Below are 15,281 nucleotides of genomic sequence, written 5' to 3'. Positions count from 1 at the left end.
ATTCCTTACCCAGTTATGGACTCCACACCGTCACCAGAAACCACCAGACAGACACCTAGAACATAGGACGTGCTTCCTGGGGTTCAGTCATCCCTCCCACAGGATGACACACGGATGCGTTTAGTGAACCAGGTACACATGGTCTCACCTTTGGATGGAGATCTCACAGGTAAGATGCTGTTAGCGGCTCCAGATCCTTTTTGGAAAGGGATGGGCTATAAGGAGTGGCAAATTCAGGGCTGGCAGACTATCCCTACAGCACCCTCTACCCCAGAGCTGGGGGTGCAGGGTTACATGGACCAACTCATCCTCAGATGAAGCTACATCTTCTCTGACACATAAGGAAATCTTAGTGTCTAATCTTATCAAAGATTTGAAGGAGGAAAGTTTTAGGGAGGACACTAACCCAGCTGTGTCCACAACGAACATTAGACAGTGCAGTAGAGTGGTCAGGAGAACAGACTCGGAAGCCAGACTGCCTGGTCTTGACTCACAGTTTAGCTCCATGCCAGTGTGGGCTCTGAACAGAGTTCTTACACTCTCTGCTTAGTAAAAGGAGGGTTATGATCCTACCAAGATGACTGATTTTGCTGAGGATTAAGTGACTTGGCATTAGTATGTGGTATTATAACACTAGTTAACAGTAGTACATGTCCTGATGCTGATGTGATCAGCCGTGGCCAACACCTTGCGAGCCCATGCCAGGTTCCGCTGTCCATGGAATTTTCCAGGCAAGAACAGTAGCACATAGTAGTAGTATTATGTACCACTGTTAACTTGCTTTCCTGATGGCTCAGATGGTAAAGAATCTGCCTGCAATGCAGGAGATCTGAGTTCGATCCCTGGGTCAGGAAGATCCTCTGGAGAAGGAAATGACAACCCACTTCGGTATTCTTGCCTGGGAAATCCCATGGACAGAGGAGCCTGGAGGGGCTACAGTCCATGGAGTCACAATGAGTTGGTCACAGCTGAGCAACACACACACACACACACACACACACACACACACAGAGTGTTAGAGCAGCAGAGTTAGGGCATCTCCCACCATCTCAGCCCAGGAATCCCAGGACTCTAGAACAGGAATTCAGTTCTGTTACCTGGAGCTTTGACTGCGGCTGTCAGAACTCTCCCAGGAACCACATGCTGTGATGGTCCTTGGTGCCAACCAGCGTTGTGAGTCTCCCACACATCACTCCTTCTCTCTGTGCCCCATGTAACTGCTCAAGAACCTTACCATTGTGCCTTACCATTGGTGAGCTCTTGTGAATTAAGTTGTTTACTTGCTCATTTTACTTTATAAACATGGATGTACTTGGTAAAACATTTTGTGTCTAATTCACCTCCATATCCCCGATGCTTGGCTAACTAAAAATCGTAAATGATGTCTCTTGTATACCTGAATGAATGAATGTCAGCCTGGTAGTTTACACAAATCATTTCAATGAAAAAGAAATCTTTTGAGAAATAATTTAACTTGTTGTGAGGATGTAACAGCAAATTGAAAGCTGTATCATTTGTTTTCATGATATTTCAATACCGTTAAATGGTCTGAGCTATACATGGTTCACTTCAACACCTGTCTGCAATGAATGCAGTAAATTTCAATATCTAGAAACAACCTAGCCCCAGTACAAGAGCAGTGCTGCGAGAGCCAGCTCTAAACATGTATAAACGCTGCAAGTTTCTTTCTGTATCTGAAGATAAAGAAGACAAACCACAGAACACTGACAGGTGAAGACCCTGGAGCCTCCTGTTCTGGTCTTAATCAGATATGGCCAAGTGGTCAGGATGTTTATGTATTTATCATTTGGCACATTTCCAATTCAAACCACACACAACTGTAACAGGAAGAAATTTTGTTATAAAAAAATTTAAACATCTTCCATGATGAATTAGAAGTGCAGAAGTAAAGAGCGGAAAGAATCTTGTTCTTTTACTTAGGCTAACTATTTGTCCTTATGGATTCTAAAGCAATAAAATGTGTAGCATTATTGTTCCCAAAAAACCATAAGAATATTGTGGTCAGAGGTTCAGTAATCTTTTTGCTAGAAAAGTTAATAACTAAACCTGCTTGCTTGAGGAAAATTTCCTCAGGACCAAGCAGAGTGACTAAAATAGAAAATATTATTAAATTAAAAAAGAGGTATACCACTCTATAGGAAAATTATTAACTGAGTTGTTACACCAAAGCATTGGAGACCCCCTTCACCATCTGTGTTCCTTGCATGGATGGGACCAGGGTTCGTGAAGACTCCTTTACCAAAGACCACTTCATCACAAGGGCATGAAGGAAAGAGCAAAGTCATGAGCTGGCTGAGGTCCAGCCCATCATCTCTGTTCAGCCCTTCACAGTCTATAACCAGAATCATCGAACGAAGAGTGTGGCACTGAATTGGCCTCATTCATTCCTGTATAGTGCAACATCAGATATCCAGAGACCAGAGACGATCAAAGCTGCTAAATCAAAGACAAGCAGATTCTAAGTGGAGAGCATGCAGACCAAGGGCCCTTCCCTGCTGCTGTTGGAAAGGAAGAAGCCCTCCCACCCCAGACACCATCTGTGGGAGGAGAGACAAGAAGATGCCTCCTTAAATAGAGGAAAATCAGTCTCAGCAGGGAGCTTGAACTAGAAATGACAAGACAGTTATTACATTGAACCTGAGCTAAGTTAAGGGATAAATTTTAACTGGGAGAGTCTGTGTTAACATTATGGAACTATCAATCCACACAAACATCCCTTGCTAGTGCACAAGATGAACTCAGTGATAAAAACAGACAATATTACATTTATGTATATTTGAATTCTAGAGGACACAGTTTTAAGCCCATTACAGAAAGAAAATTCATAAATCTTCTCTTGTTTTTAAATGCACAGAGTTGTCACCTCTGTGAATTCTAATTCCTCCAGCTCAAAATTACTGGTGTGTTTATTTAATCTGTAAAACCTTGCTCACTGTCTCTAAAGTGGGGGCTTCTTGAGAGCAAGTATTGTGTCTTACTCTTCAATATCTCTTTAAAGTCAAGTAAAAACACATATAGAGAGCTTAACAAATAGTGGATAAATAAGGAAATGAATGCATGAAGAAATGCTGAAAATCACCCTGCAGTTAGTGATACCGAGTGGGGAGGGAGGTGGGGGGAGGGGAGACACGACTCTGACTACTCCCGCTCAGCACAGACAGAAGTGGAGTAAGGAGTCAGAGACACACCAGACGAAGGAGCCAGATACAAAAGGCCTTCTTCAAATCTCACTCTGGGGAGGGTCTGATCAGAGTTAATTTCTGCACAAAGTTGTACCTCAGAAACTTCACCAAGGCAAGAAAAAACTGACAGCACTGCTACCAAGGATGTGGCGTCAGTAGTAATATTCATCAGATAGCTGTTTTTCTATCTCCCAGTGACTCATTCTGGGCAATGAAATGTGGGTGTTGTCACCTGTGTCACTTCCGAGTAGAGGCATGAAAACCCCTGTGACTCTCTAGTTTCTCTCTTTGCTGCCCCAGGAGCTGCGTGTTCCACGTGGTACACGTGTAAGCTAGTGGAGCCTCACTGACCACAGTACGTTTGCAGGTTGGTAATGAACGTGTGTATGCATGTGTGTGTTCCTTCTGAGATTTGGGAGTCAGTTGTTCCAGCATCAGAACAGAGCCTATATTCTGAAGTCTTGAAAGTAAAACAAAATGTCACGTGGAGTAGGTACATTCCTGGAACTCCTCTTCTTTCTGTGTCTTCATGCCAAGCTGCTCCCTCAGGTCTCACCTTGCTTCCTCTCTGGGGCTTGGCTGGTTCCCAGTCACCATCTCTGACTGACCGACAGCTCGATCTAAGCTTCTGTTGGAGAGCCCCCGCCCCTGGTGCAGCTCGTCTTCCCGCTACTTCAGTCTGTGCTGACAGCTGTGCTTCCATTTCCCCAGTTTCGTCTCTGAGCATCTTGACTTTCATCCTTAAACAGCTCTCCTTTGCTCTGAGTTAGTCAGTTCATCATCTTTGAACTTATTTTTACATTATACCAATTCTGTACTAATGAAAAGGAAGCATGTACTTTCTAAACCTCTTCAGGTTCTTCTGGATTTCCTGGACAATTCTGATTCCTGGATGTAGTGTTCTATGTAGTTAACTAATTTCTTCACCTTTGGGTAAGAAATAATTTTCATGAATTTTTTTCCCCTCAACTGAAGACAATGGCACATTCAATGCCTATCTCCTTGTGACCATGTTACTGAAACATATGTGTGTGGGGTCTGGCTGCTCGCTGCTTAAAAGCCAGTAAACAGGTCAGGTTGGTGGAAAAGAAAGTTTGCTTTATTTCATACACTGGCAACTGGCAGGGACAGTGCCAGATATGTCCAAAGGCCAACTTTCACCACCAATGACAAGCAGGGGGTGAGAGTTTTAAGACAAAGTGGTAGGGGGGTTACATGCAGAAATAGTACAGTCATCTTCACATTGGTCATCAGTGGTCTGATTAGCATCATCTTGGTTGTTTTCAATTCAGTTCAGTTGCTGAGTTGTGTCCGACTCTTTGCTACCCCATGGACTACAGCATGCCAGCCTTCCCTGTCCATCACCAACTCCTGGAACTTGCTCAAACTCATGTCCATTGAGTCGGTGATGCCATCCAAAACATCCATTGGTTGTTTTAGGTACAGTTAATCTTTAGTTCTTGGGTGTACTTGTTCCCATTTCTTTGTGGTCAGTTCTCAGAATGGATGCTCAAGTCCTGGGTACAATATGGACATCATGCAGTTCACTACTCCACCTGGTGTTTTGTATCTATAAGACAGCTCATAGGATATGGCTCAGAATATTATCTATAACCCTTGAGAAAGAACTAAAGGTCCTTGACTGTGTTTAGTGACTACGTTATTATTATTTAGTCTCCTCTGACTGTTTCCCTTTGTTTCCACGTTTCTCACTTCTTCAATTAAACTTATTCTTTGACTTAAGTGTTCCACAGGCAAAAGGCAGGCAGAAGACACGGTGAGCGGGCAAGGATCATAGAGTCCTGCTCTGTTTCAACCACAGCCCTAGGGACCCCCTCGGGGCTTAGAAGGGGCTGGTGCAAGGAGAGGCTCTGAAGACCAAGCTTCATTAACTTCATGATTAATCCACCTCTGCTCAGAGCTGATGCAATTACCAACTGCAGAGCTATTGAGTTCTTGTGGGTGGTGATTCTTAAACCACTTCAACCTAAGGTTAGTGCCTCTGGAGTGGCACTCAGAGTTCAAAAGTGAGTGATGGCTCAGACTCAAACTCTATGAACCGAGGCTCTGTTGCATGTGGAGCTTTGGTGCAGCTGAGTCCTGCCTGCAGACCAGCCTCAGAACACTGGAAATGCAGCAAAATGTGTTCCTCCTTTCACATCAAAGACTCTGTGCACAGATCTCTTTTCCTTGGCATCGAAGGCTTCCCAACCTGGGCATGCTAACCAAGGTCCTGCAGTCTGCAGGCATTGTCTGAGGCCTTGCCGGGGCCCAGGATTGGGGTGAGACCTGTGTCTGTGTATAAGCTCTATATTCCCCCTCTCTGTAACTTAACAGATTCTCAGCTAATATTTATTGAATGGCTGAATGGCATTGTACTAAATGTTGAAGAGAAATTGTCTTAAATATAAAAAAATGTTTCTGAGAACATCTTTTAGCTAATATTTTGTTTTAAAGGCAAATGTTTCTGGCAATTAGCAAGGCAAAATTTGATTTTCAAAAACAAGCAGTTTATCACCAACAAATATGTCACAATGAACACTGCAAGTCTCTAAGGATACACAAGACAAACCACAAAGTACCTACTTGTGGCTTCTTAACAAGTCTTAATCAAACCCAACTGAGGAGACAGGATATTCATATGATTTAGATTTAGATTCATATGATTCATATCATTGGCAGTTTTTTCATTAAAATCAGAGAGCAATATCACAGGAAGAAAATCTGCAATTAAAAAAGTACAGCTGTACCATTGATATGACATAAGGAAGGAGATGAGGTGCCACAAGATTTCTTTGGCATAAAATAACAGACAGCTTAATTAGTCTTTCACTTTTCGAAGGAAAGTTCTCTTGGGCTGATTGTGAAAGATGATGTGGAGTCCAGGACAGTTCAACTGTTCTGCAAAATAGTTATAACTGTGAACTGATAATTTTGGATAATGTTGCTCTTTAAGTCCCTTCTTGTTACTTTTTGTGAATCTACTGTAGGTTTTTATGTTTTTGTTGCCACATCACTCACGTAAAACACATTAGAGGGACAACAGTATATACTACACTGATCACAAATTAATTCCAATGACACACAAAAGCTCTACCTTTTTATCCCCTTCTACACTTTTTGTTTTTGATGTCACAATTTACCTCTCTCTATATTGTATATCCACTAACAAAATATTTTTCTCTATAGCTGTTTTAATACTTTCTTTAGACTAAAGCTAGCTGGTTAGCATACTGTCATATTACAGTGTTAGAGTATGCTGAGTTGGATTCAGTATTTACATTTACAAGTCTGTTGCATATTTTCACTTCTTTCCTATAAAAATTAGCATCCTTCATTTAGTTTGAAGAACTCCCCTCAGCAATCTTGTAAGCCAATCCTAATGTTGGTGAATTCCGTCAACTGTTGTTTGTTTGGGAAAGTTTTATATCATATTCATTTATGAAAAACAACCTTCCTGAGAAAATTATTATTGGTTGGTAGGTTTTTTTTCTTTTCATAAGTTTGAATATATCACCCTTTCTCTCCTGGACTCTCAGGTTTCTACTGAGAAGTCCACTGATATTTTTAAGGGAATTTCTTTTTTGTGAGCATTTACTTTTCTCTTGTTGTTTATAAAACTCTCTCTTTTTCTTGATTACAAGCAATGTGTCTTGGGGATGATCATTTTGAATGAACTCTGAGGAGCGACCTATTAGCTACATGGACTTGGAAGTCTAAATCTCATCAGATTTGGGACTTACCTGGTATTATTTCTTTAAGTACAATCTCCGTCCGTTTCTCTTTCTCTTCTCCTTCCAGGACTCCAATAATGTACAGGTTGTTTATATGAATGTTATCCTATATTTCACACAGATTCTTTCACACTTTTTCATTCCTTTTTTTTCTTTGTCCCCTGGTGGGGTAACCTCAATGGTCCTGCCTTCTAAGTTACAGAGTCTTCTGCTGTTGTTGATGCTCTCTGTAGCATTTTCAATTGTGTTGCATTTCATTCATTGTAATCTTAAACAACTGATCCAACCAGCCAATCCTAAAGGAAATCAGTCCCGAATATTCATTGGAAGGACTGATGCTGAAGCTGAAATTCCAGTACTTTGGCCACCTGATGCCAAGAACTGACACATTTGAAAAGACCCTGATGCTGGGACAGATTGAAGGCAGGAGGAGAAGGGGACAACGGGGGATGAAATGGTTGGATGATTCAATGGACATGAGTTGGAGCAAGCTCTGGGAGTTGGTGATGGACAGGGAAGCCTGACTGCAACAGTCCATGGGGTCGCAAAGAGTAGGACACAACTGAGCCTCTGAACTGAACTGAACTGAATCTTAAGCAGCTGAATTTCTGTTTGGTTCATTTTTCTGTTTCGTTCCTTTTCTTATTCTCTTTGCCTCACTGCAAAGCTTGAAGGATCTCTGTTCCCTGACGGGGATTGAATCCAGGCCACAGCAGTAAATACATCGAATCCTAACCACTAAAACATCAATAAATTCCCTGTTTACTTCCTTTTTTATTCCTTATGTCTCTGTAAAAAATTAACTCTGTGGAGTAACTCACCCTAGCTTGACAATTACTGAGCCTGAGCTCTAGGAACCGCAAAGCACAAATAGGAGGTGGCATGCTGCAACCCCTGAAGCCTGGGTGCCTAGAGCCTGTTCTCCACAATAAGACAAACCCGTGCATAGAGAAGCCTGCTGTCCACAAAGAAGAGTAGGGCCTGCTTGCTGAAACTAGACAAAGCCCATGTCCAGCAACAGAGACCCAGTGCAATAATAGTTAAAAGCAATAATGATGATGAGAAATATTTTTTAATCTTATTTTGTTCATATATTGTCTTCTTGAATTTAATAGTTTATCTGTGTTTCCTTGGAGTTCACTGAGTTTCTTGGTGTGTGTGCCTGATTTCATCATATGTCATCTATTTCATCACTTCCCAAGGGAATAGACATGTGAGCTTCCTTGGGAGAAGCCCTGGGCATCCTCCCATCCCCAAGCACAGCCTAGAACAATGAAGACTGCAAGTGTAAGTGTAGGTTGAAGTCTTAGAAACCATCCAGAGTCATCAAGCAAGTAACTGGGTGGGTCCAGCTCACAACCAGGCCAGCAGTCTAAGGGCTTAAATTAGTTCAGCAGCTTCTCCACATGTCCACAATGGACTTGGTGGTGGGGGGTGCAGGGGGAGTGCTGTGTAAACATAATCTTTACTTGGCCACTTCTGCATGACAGCTCTCTCTACCCTGAGGAATCACAGCAGGATCACAATTACATTTTCAGTAGTAATCAGGTTAAAGCAATCTTGAAACACCTGAAAATAGATGTTTTCAAAAAGGCCCATTGGCTGAAATTCTTCCTCTGAGAGATCAGTCATATAAGATGCCTCCATCCACATCTCTGAAAAAGAAATAGCCAACTGTTCCTGATCTTTCTGTCTACATCCATTCTTCTGGATCCCCTCTGCCTAGGTCTCCACATTCTTGCCCTCTTGTCCCACCTGAACACAGGGTGTGGGTGAGCATCAGTTTGCCCTCCATCAACTTGAAGATATATATGATTTGATATATTTCACTTAGAAGGAGAGATTCTTGGAGAGACAAGAAATAGCAGCATCCTGAAGAAAGAGTAGGAAGAGATGGAGAGGAAAGAATGGATTTATAAGGATTGGATAATCAAACAGATATGGGAGATGAGCAAAGAGGTGTTTGTATCCACTAAAGGAATAAATGAGAGATGAAAAAGGAAGAGGTAGTTATGCACAGTTAGATTTTTAATTGTCCTATGAACATTTAGGCAGGATAAGGAAAGCTGTATCCATTCTCTCCCACAAGTCAACCTTCCACTGTGAAACTCACATTCAGTCTGGTGTCAAGGAACAAGTTGCAAACAGTTGATCTGACATCTCAGGGAGAGCATCCAAGAATGTTCAGATGTTTTGGGTTTTTTTTCTATGAGTTCATCTTGTTAGGAAGGAGGGTATGAATGTGGACCAAGTTTATATCCTTTTCTTAATAAGAGTGACCTGGAGCATTTGTGAGCTGGGGCAAAATCATGCCCTCATTAGCCTCTAAGACAGGTGAGAGAGCAGGGCAGCTCACTCATCTTGTATTTCCTTTGAGGAAAATGGTGTTTGAGGACCAACCTTCTAAAATCATTTGACATGAAGTTTGTTAAAGTAGCATCACAGCAAAAAGTTAATTTATTCAGAATATCTCATTTTGAGAAATTTCCACATAACAAAATTACAGGTTAGCTCTACTCTATTGAAATACAGGCAGTTAGAATATCTGAGGCTTCATCTCATATTTAATAAAGCATCATGGGAAAGTCACTGGGGATGTTCCCAGGACACTGAATTCAACATCGTCGTACCCAGGGTCCTCTTTCTGCCCCTGGAGCAGCCAAGGGCTCTCTCCTCCTTCCCCAGGATCAGCCACCTCTCTGGAGAAGTTCAGAGAACAGCCTGTAAGAGTAAAGAGAAGTTTGATTAGAACTGAGACACAGGGATGGGACAGAGCCCTGTGGTGGAAGGAGTCAAGCAAGTGGAGATGACAAAGCATCCCTGGGACCCATGTTTGGGCAGAGAGGCTCAGGGTATTTCACTTGAGTTACAGTGAGGATGGATCCCAGCTGTCCTTTCAGACCCAGTCCATGTGGTCTCTGGGGCCTCAGCTCATGTGGAAATCCTGCATCTCAGGAGATCTGTGCTCACACAGGAGCTCTGGGAAGACCTGCTTCCAGGCCACACAGTAGCAAGGAGATAACCCGCAATGGTAAGAATCATAAAAAAGAATTTAAATGTTCTCCTTTCACAGGTGATAGATGTGAATTCTCAATAAGAGGGAGACTGGAGACAGGAAAAATCTGAATTCCTCCCTCACAACCTAAGTCTGATCTTGGCTGACTTGACTCCTGCTCCAAATGTCCACAAATAGTATCACAGGTGCAGCCACAGATGGCCCCGCCCCAGAGACCACACAGACCCTCAGATGGAGAGTTACTCTTTTCTAGAGAATGAGTGTCTTCTCGCAGCTACTGAAATATCCAGAGCAAATTAGATCTTAGCTGATCACAAATTCTGAGTCTATGATCCACCACCATGGCTTAATGTTAAGGTCACCGTATATCATAGACTTTAACTTATGAATGTTAACATATAAGCAGAGCTCATCTTAAATTATAAACATACTTCACCCAATCCAATACGTTTGTTTAAATCTCTACCTTTATGTATAAATTCAGTTCACTTCAGTCGCTCAGTCGTGTCCAACTCTTAGCAACGCCATGGACTGCAGCACGCCAGGCTTCCCTGTCCATCACCAACTCCTGGTTCTTGCTCAAACTCATGTCCATTGCATTGGTGATGCCATTCAAGCATCTCATCCTCTGTCATCCCCTTCTCCTGCTTTCAAGCTTTCCCAGCATCGGGGTGTTTTCCAGTGAGTCAGTTCTTCGCATCAGGTGGACAAAGTATTGGAATTTCAGCTTCAACATCAGTCCTTCCAATGAATATTCAGGACTCATTTTCTCTAGCACTGACTGGTTGGATCTCCTTGCTGTCCAAGGGACTCTCAAGAGTCTTCTCCCACACCACAGTTCAAAAGCATCAAATATTCAGTGCTCAGCCTTCTTTATGGTCCAACTCTCAGATCCATACATAACTACTAGAAAAAAACAGAGCTTTGACTAGACAGAACTTTGTCAGCAAAGTAATGTCTCTGCTTTTTAATATGCTTTCTAGGTTGGTCATAGCTTTTCTTCCAAGGAGCAAGTGTCTTTTAATTTCATGGCTGCAGTCATCATATGCAGTGATTTTGGAGCCCCAAAAAATAAAGTCTCTCACTGTTGCCACTGTTTCCCTGACTATTTGCTGAGAAGTGGTGGGATAAGATGCCATGACCTTAGTTTTCTGAATGTTGAGCTTTAAGCAAAGTTTTTCACTATCCTCTTTCACTTTCATGAGGCTCTTTAGTTCTTCTTCACTTTCTGAAATAAGGGTGGTACCATCTGCATATTGGAGGTTATGATATTTCTCCCGTAATCTTGATTCCCACTTGTGCTTCATCCAGCCCATCATTTTGCATGATGTACTCTGCATATAAGTTAAATAAGCAGGGTGACTATATACAGCCTTGATATACTCCTTTCCCAATTTGGAACCAGACTGCTGTTCCATCTTCTGTTTTAACTGTTGTTTCTTGACCTGCATACAGATTTCTCAGGAGGCAGGTAAGGTGGTCAGGTATTCCCATCTCTTTCAGAATTTTCCACAGTTTATTGTGATCCACATTGTCAAGGGCTTTGGCATTGTTAATAAAGCAGAAATAGATGTTTTTCTGGAACTCTCTTGCTTTTTTCATGATCCAGGAAATTTTGGCAATTTGATCTTTTGTTCCTCTCTCTTTTCTAAATCCAGTTTGAACATCTAGAAGTTCATGGTTCATTACTGTTGAAGCCTGGCTTGGAGAATTTTGAGCATTAGTGTGCTAGTGTGTGAGATGAGTGCAATTGTGCAGTAGTTTGAATGTTCTTTGGCATTGCCTTTCTTTGGGATTGGAATGAAAACTGACTTTTCCAGTCCTGTGGCCACTGCTGGGTTTGCCAAATTTGCTGGCATATTGAGTGCAGCACTTTCACAGCATCATCTTTTAGTATTTGAAATAGCTCAACTGAATTCCATCACCTCCACTAGTTTTATTCATGGTGATGCTTCCTAAGGCCCACTTGACTTTGCATTCCAGGATGTGTGGCTCTAGGTGAGTGATCACAGTGAGTGATCGTGGTTATATGGGTAATGAAGGTCTTTTTTCTATAGTTCTTCTGTGTATTCTTGTCATCTCTTCTTAATATCTTCTGCTTCCATTAGGTCCGTAATATTTCTGTCCTTTGTTGAGCCCATCTTTGCATGAAATATTCCCTGGGTATCACTAATTTTCCTGAAGAGATCTCTAGTCTTTCCCATTCCATTGTTTTCCTCTGTTTCTTTGCACTGATCACTGAGGAAGGCTTCCTTATCTCTCCTTGCTACTTTGGAACTCTGCATTAAAATGGATATATCTTTCCTTTTCTCCTTTGTCTTTTGCTTCTCTTCTTTTCTCAGCTATTTGTAAGGCCTCCTCAGACAACCATTTTGCCTTTTTGCATTTCTTTTCCATGGGGATGGTCTTGATCCCTGCCTCCTGTACAATGTCACGAACCTCCGTCCATAGTTCATCAGGCACTCTGCCTATCAGACGGAATCCCTTGAATCTATTTGTCACTTCCACTGTATAATTGTAAGGGATTTGATTTAGGTCATACCTAAATGGTCTAGTGGTTTTCCCTACTTTCTTCAATTTAAGTCTGAATTTGGCAATACGGAGTTCAAGATCTGAGCCACAGTCAGCTCCCAGTCTTGTTTTTGCTGACTGTATACAGCATTTCCATCTTTGGCTGCAAAGAATATAATCAATCTGATTTGGGTGTTGACCATCTGGTGATGTCCATGTGCAGAGTCCTGTCTTGTGTTTTTGGAAGAGGGTGTTTGCTGTGACCAGTGCGTTCTCTCGGCAAAACTCTGTTAGCCTTTGCCCTGCCTCATTGTGGACTCCAAGGCCAAATTTGCCTGTTACTCCAGGTATCTCTTGACTGCCCACTTTTGCATTCCAGTCCCTTATAATGAAAAGGACATCTTTTTTGGGTATTAGTTCTAAAAGTTCTTGTGGGTCTTCATAGAACCACAGTTTCAGCTGTTTCAGTATTACTGATTCGGCATAGACCTGGATTACTGTGATACTGAATGATTTGCCTTCATGTATGAGACAGCGCAAAGATATTATTAAAACACTTATTCCACCTTTGAATTTGGTTCACTTCAGTTCAGTCACTCAGTCATGTCTGACTCTTTGCAATTCCATGGACCACAGCACACCGGGCTTCCCTGTCCATTACCAACTCCCAGAGCTTGCTCAAACTCATATCCATCGAGTCAATGATACCATTCAGCCATCTCAACCTCTGTCGTCCCCTTCTCTTCCTGCCTTCAATCTTTCCCAGGATCAGAGTCTTTTCTAAGGGGTCAGTTCTTCACATCAGGTGGCCAAGGTATTGGAGCTTCTACTTCAGCTCAGTCCTTCCAATGAATATTCAGGATTGATTTCCTTTCAATTGACTGGTTTCATCTCCTTGCCATCCAAGGGACTTTGAAGAGTCTTCTCCAACACTACAGTTCAAGCATCAATTCTCTGGCGCTTAGCTTTCTTTATAAATATGCTCAATTAATCAATAAGTTTCTCTTTGGGCATGACACAATGCATGAGGGATCTTAGTTCCTTGAGCAGGGTTGGACCTGGGCCCTAGTAGTGAAAGTGCAGAATCCTAACCTCTGGACTGAAAGGAAATTCCATAATCTATAAATCTTAATGCAAGCATATCACATATAAAGTGAAGTTTATGTCACATTATGGAGACATAAATGCTAAAAGCAGAGTGATTCCTCACTCCCTGCAAGGAGTGTGACAGCATTAAATATGGCATATGGTCAAGATGATGCTACCAGATGTATGAGATTACCTATATTTTGAATCTCCAGGGAGGTTGGGCATTGAAGAGCACACATTCACTCTTTCCAGATAGAAAGATTGCAGGAGATCACCTGACCCCACTCACCTGTCTGAGAAGACCTCACTCCATCCTCCTTCTCTGGGGGCACTTCCTCCTCACTCCCCTGAGAGGCAGGAGGAGTTCCAGGCACTGGGACCTCTTCAACATCATCGTAATTTTTAGCAGGGACATCAGTCCTCTGATCTGGGGATTCCAAGAGCAGACAAGGGAGTGTATGAAACCACAGTAAGTGGGTTGGTCTGGGGAATACCTAAGATCCCTTCTGACCCAGAGTTTCTGAGTTTCTGAAGAGAGGCACCAGTCACTCCTTGTTTCAAAAGACTTTTTTCTCTAAGACCATGTTTCATTTTGATGTGTCCATAAGCCAAAACATGATTTTACATATCTTCATATTTTCTGGTGGAAATTATGTATCTCAAAGCAACTCTTCCACCATTGAGCATTGCTAAAGTACTTTGACAAATTGCACTTTACAGATGTTATTTTTTTTACACATTGTGTGCCTATTGTGATTCCAGACACAGAGAGACCAGCCCCGACGTGAGACATCACAGAACAGCCAGAGAAGGAGAAGGAAGAACACCATCTGGACACAAGGGATGCCTCTGGTCCATCAGAGGAAAGCCATTCCCCTTAAATATCCTCTCCATGAGGGAAACTCTCCTCCCCAAAGCCCAGCCGAGGCAGGTCCACCTCTATTTCCTGGAGTGGATCTGTAGTCACTGTTTTCCTCCCCATCTCTGGTGTAATATGGCCATTTAGTCAGTGAGTCATCTGACAGGAAACCTCATGTGGAGACAAACATCACACAAAACACAGAATGACCCTCCCCACAGCCACGGGACCTGTTTTAAGGATGAGAAGGGACAGGCCTGGCTTCTGCAGTGTAGACAGAGGCTGGGAGATCACGGGGCTCTGAGAGGCCATCCTGCCACTTTGGAGGAGCCGTCTCTGTGAGACTGGGGCACACATGAGGTCTGCACGTGCTGAGAAGATGCGCACAGCCAGTGGGTGGTGACAACCAGAGGCCCCAGGAGGGCAGACAGAGACACTCACCTGGGCTGCCCAGACCTTCCTTCGGTGTCACAAGGTAATTGAGCTCCTCATACACAGCTTCAGCAAGAGCATCTTCATAGCTGGATAAGGCTGAGAGATTCCCCAGCAGGTAAGAGAAGCCGCCCCAGGCACCCTGGTCCAGCAGACCCTCCCTTCCTCTCCCTGGTGCTCACACGGGGCTACCAGGACCTCAGCATCGTCTCCCACCACGTGCACCATGTCAGCACCTTCTCCCCTCGTCTGACCCTGAATACAGCTCAGCGCCAACTCTGTCTGGTCTCACAGGAGAGGTCATGACTTATGAGAGTTCACGCCCCAGCCCTCTGTCTACTCAGCCCTGAGAGCTCAGCACGGAGCACATGGAGTCTGCAACTCAGAGCAGAGACCTGGCCCAGGCTCCCCTCCTCACACCTGCCCCATCTCCTGCC

General features: G+C 43.0%; 1 protein-coding gene and 1 long non-coding RNA gene across 2 annotated transcripts in view; both read left to right on the top strand.

Annotated features, from left to right (window-relative positions):
* The window catches only part of LOC122423345 (antigen WC1.1-like), a 246,079-nt gene that overhangs the window by 136,973 nt on the left and 93,825 nt on the right, over positions 1-15,281 (top strand). The window lies entirely within an intron of this gene.
* LOC122423349 lies at positions 3,502-14,652 on the top strand. Its single transcript, XR_006264130.1, has 3 exons — positions 3,502-3,570; positions 10,011-10,138; positions 14,316-14,652. It is a non-coding gene; the product is annotated as an uncharacterized LOC122423349 (long non-coding RNA).

The sequence above is a fragment of the Cervus canadensis genome, chromosome 21 (assembly GCF_019320065.1).
Source record: "Cervus canadensis isolate Bull #8, Minnesota chromosome 21, ASM1932006v1, whole genome shotgun sequence".
Lineage (NCBI taxonomy): Eukaryota > Metazoa > Chordata > Mammalia > Artiodactyla > Cervidae > Cervus > Cervus canadensis.
The sequence above is the reverse complement of the archived record's forward strand: the minus strand, read 5'-3'. Positions and strand labels throughout refer to the sequence as shown.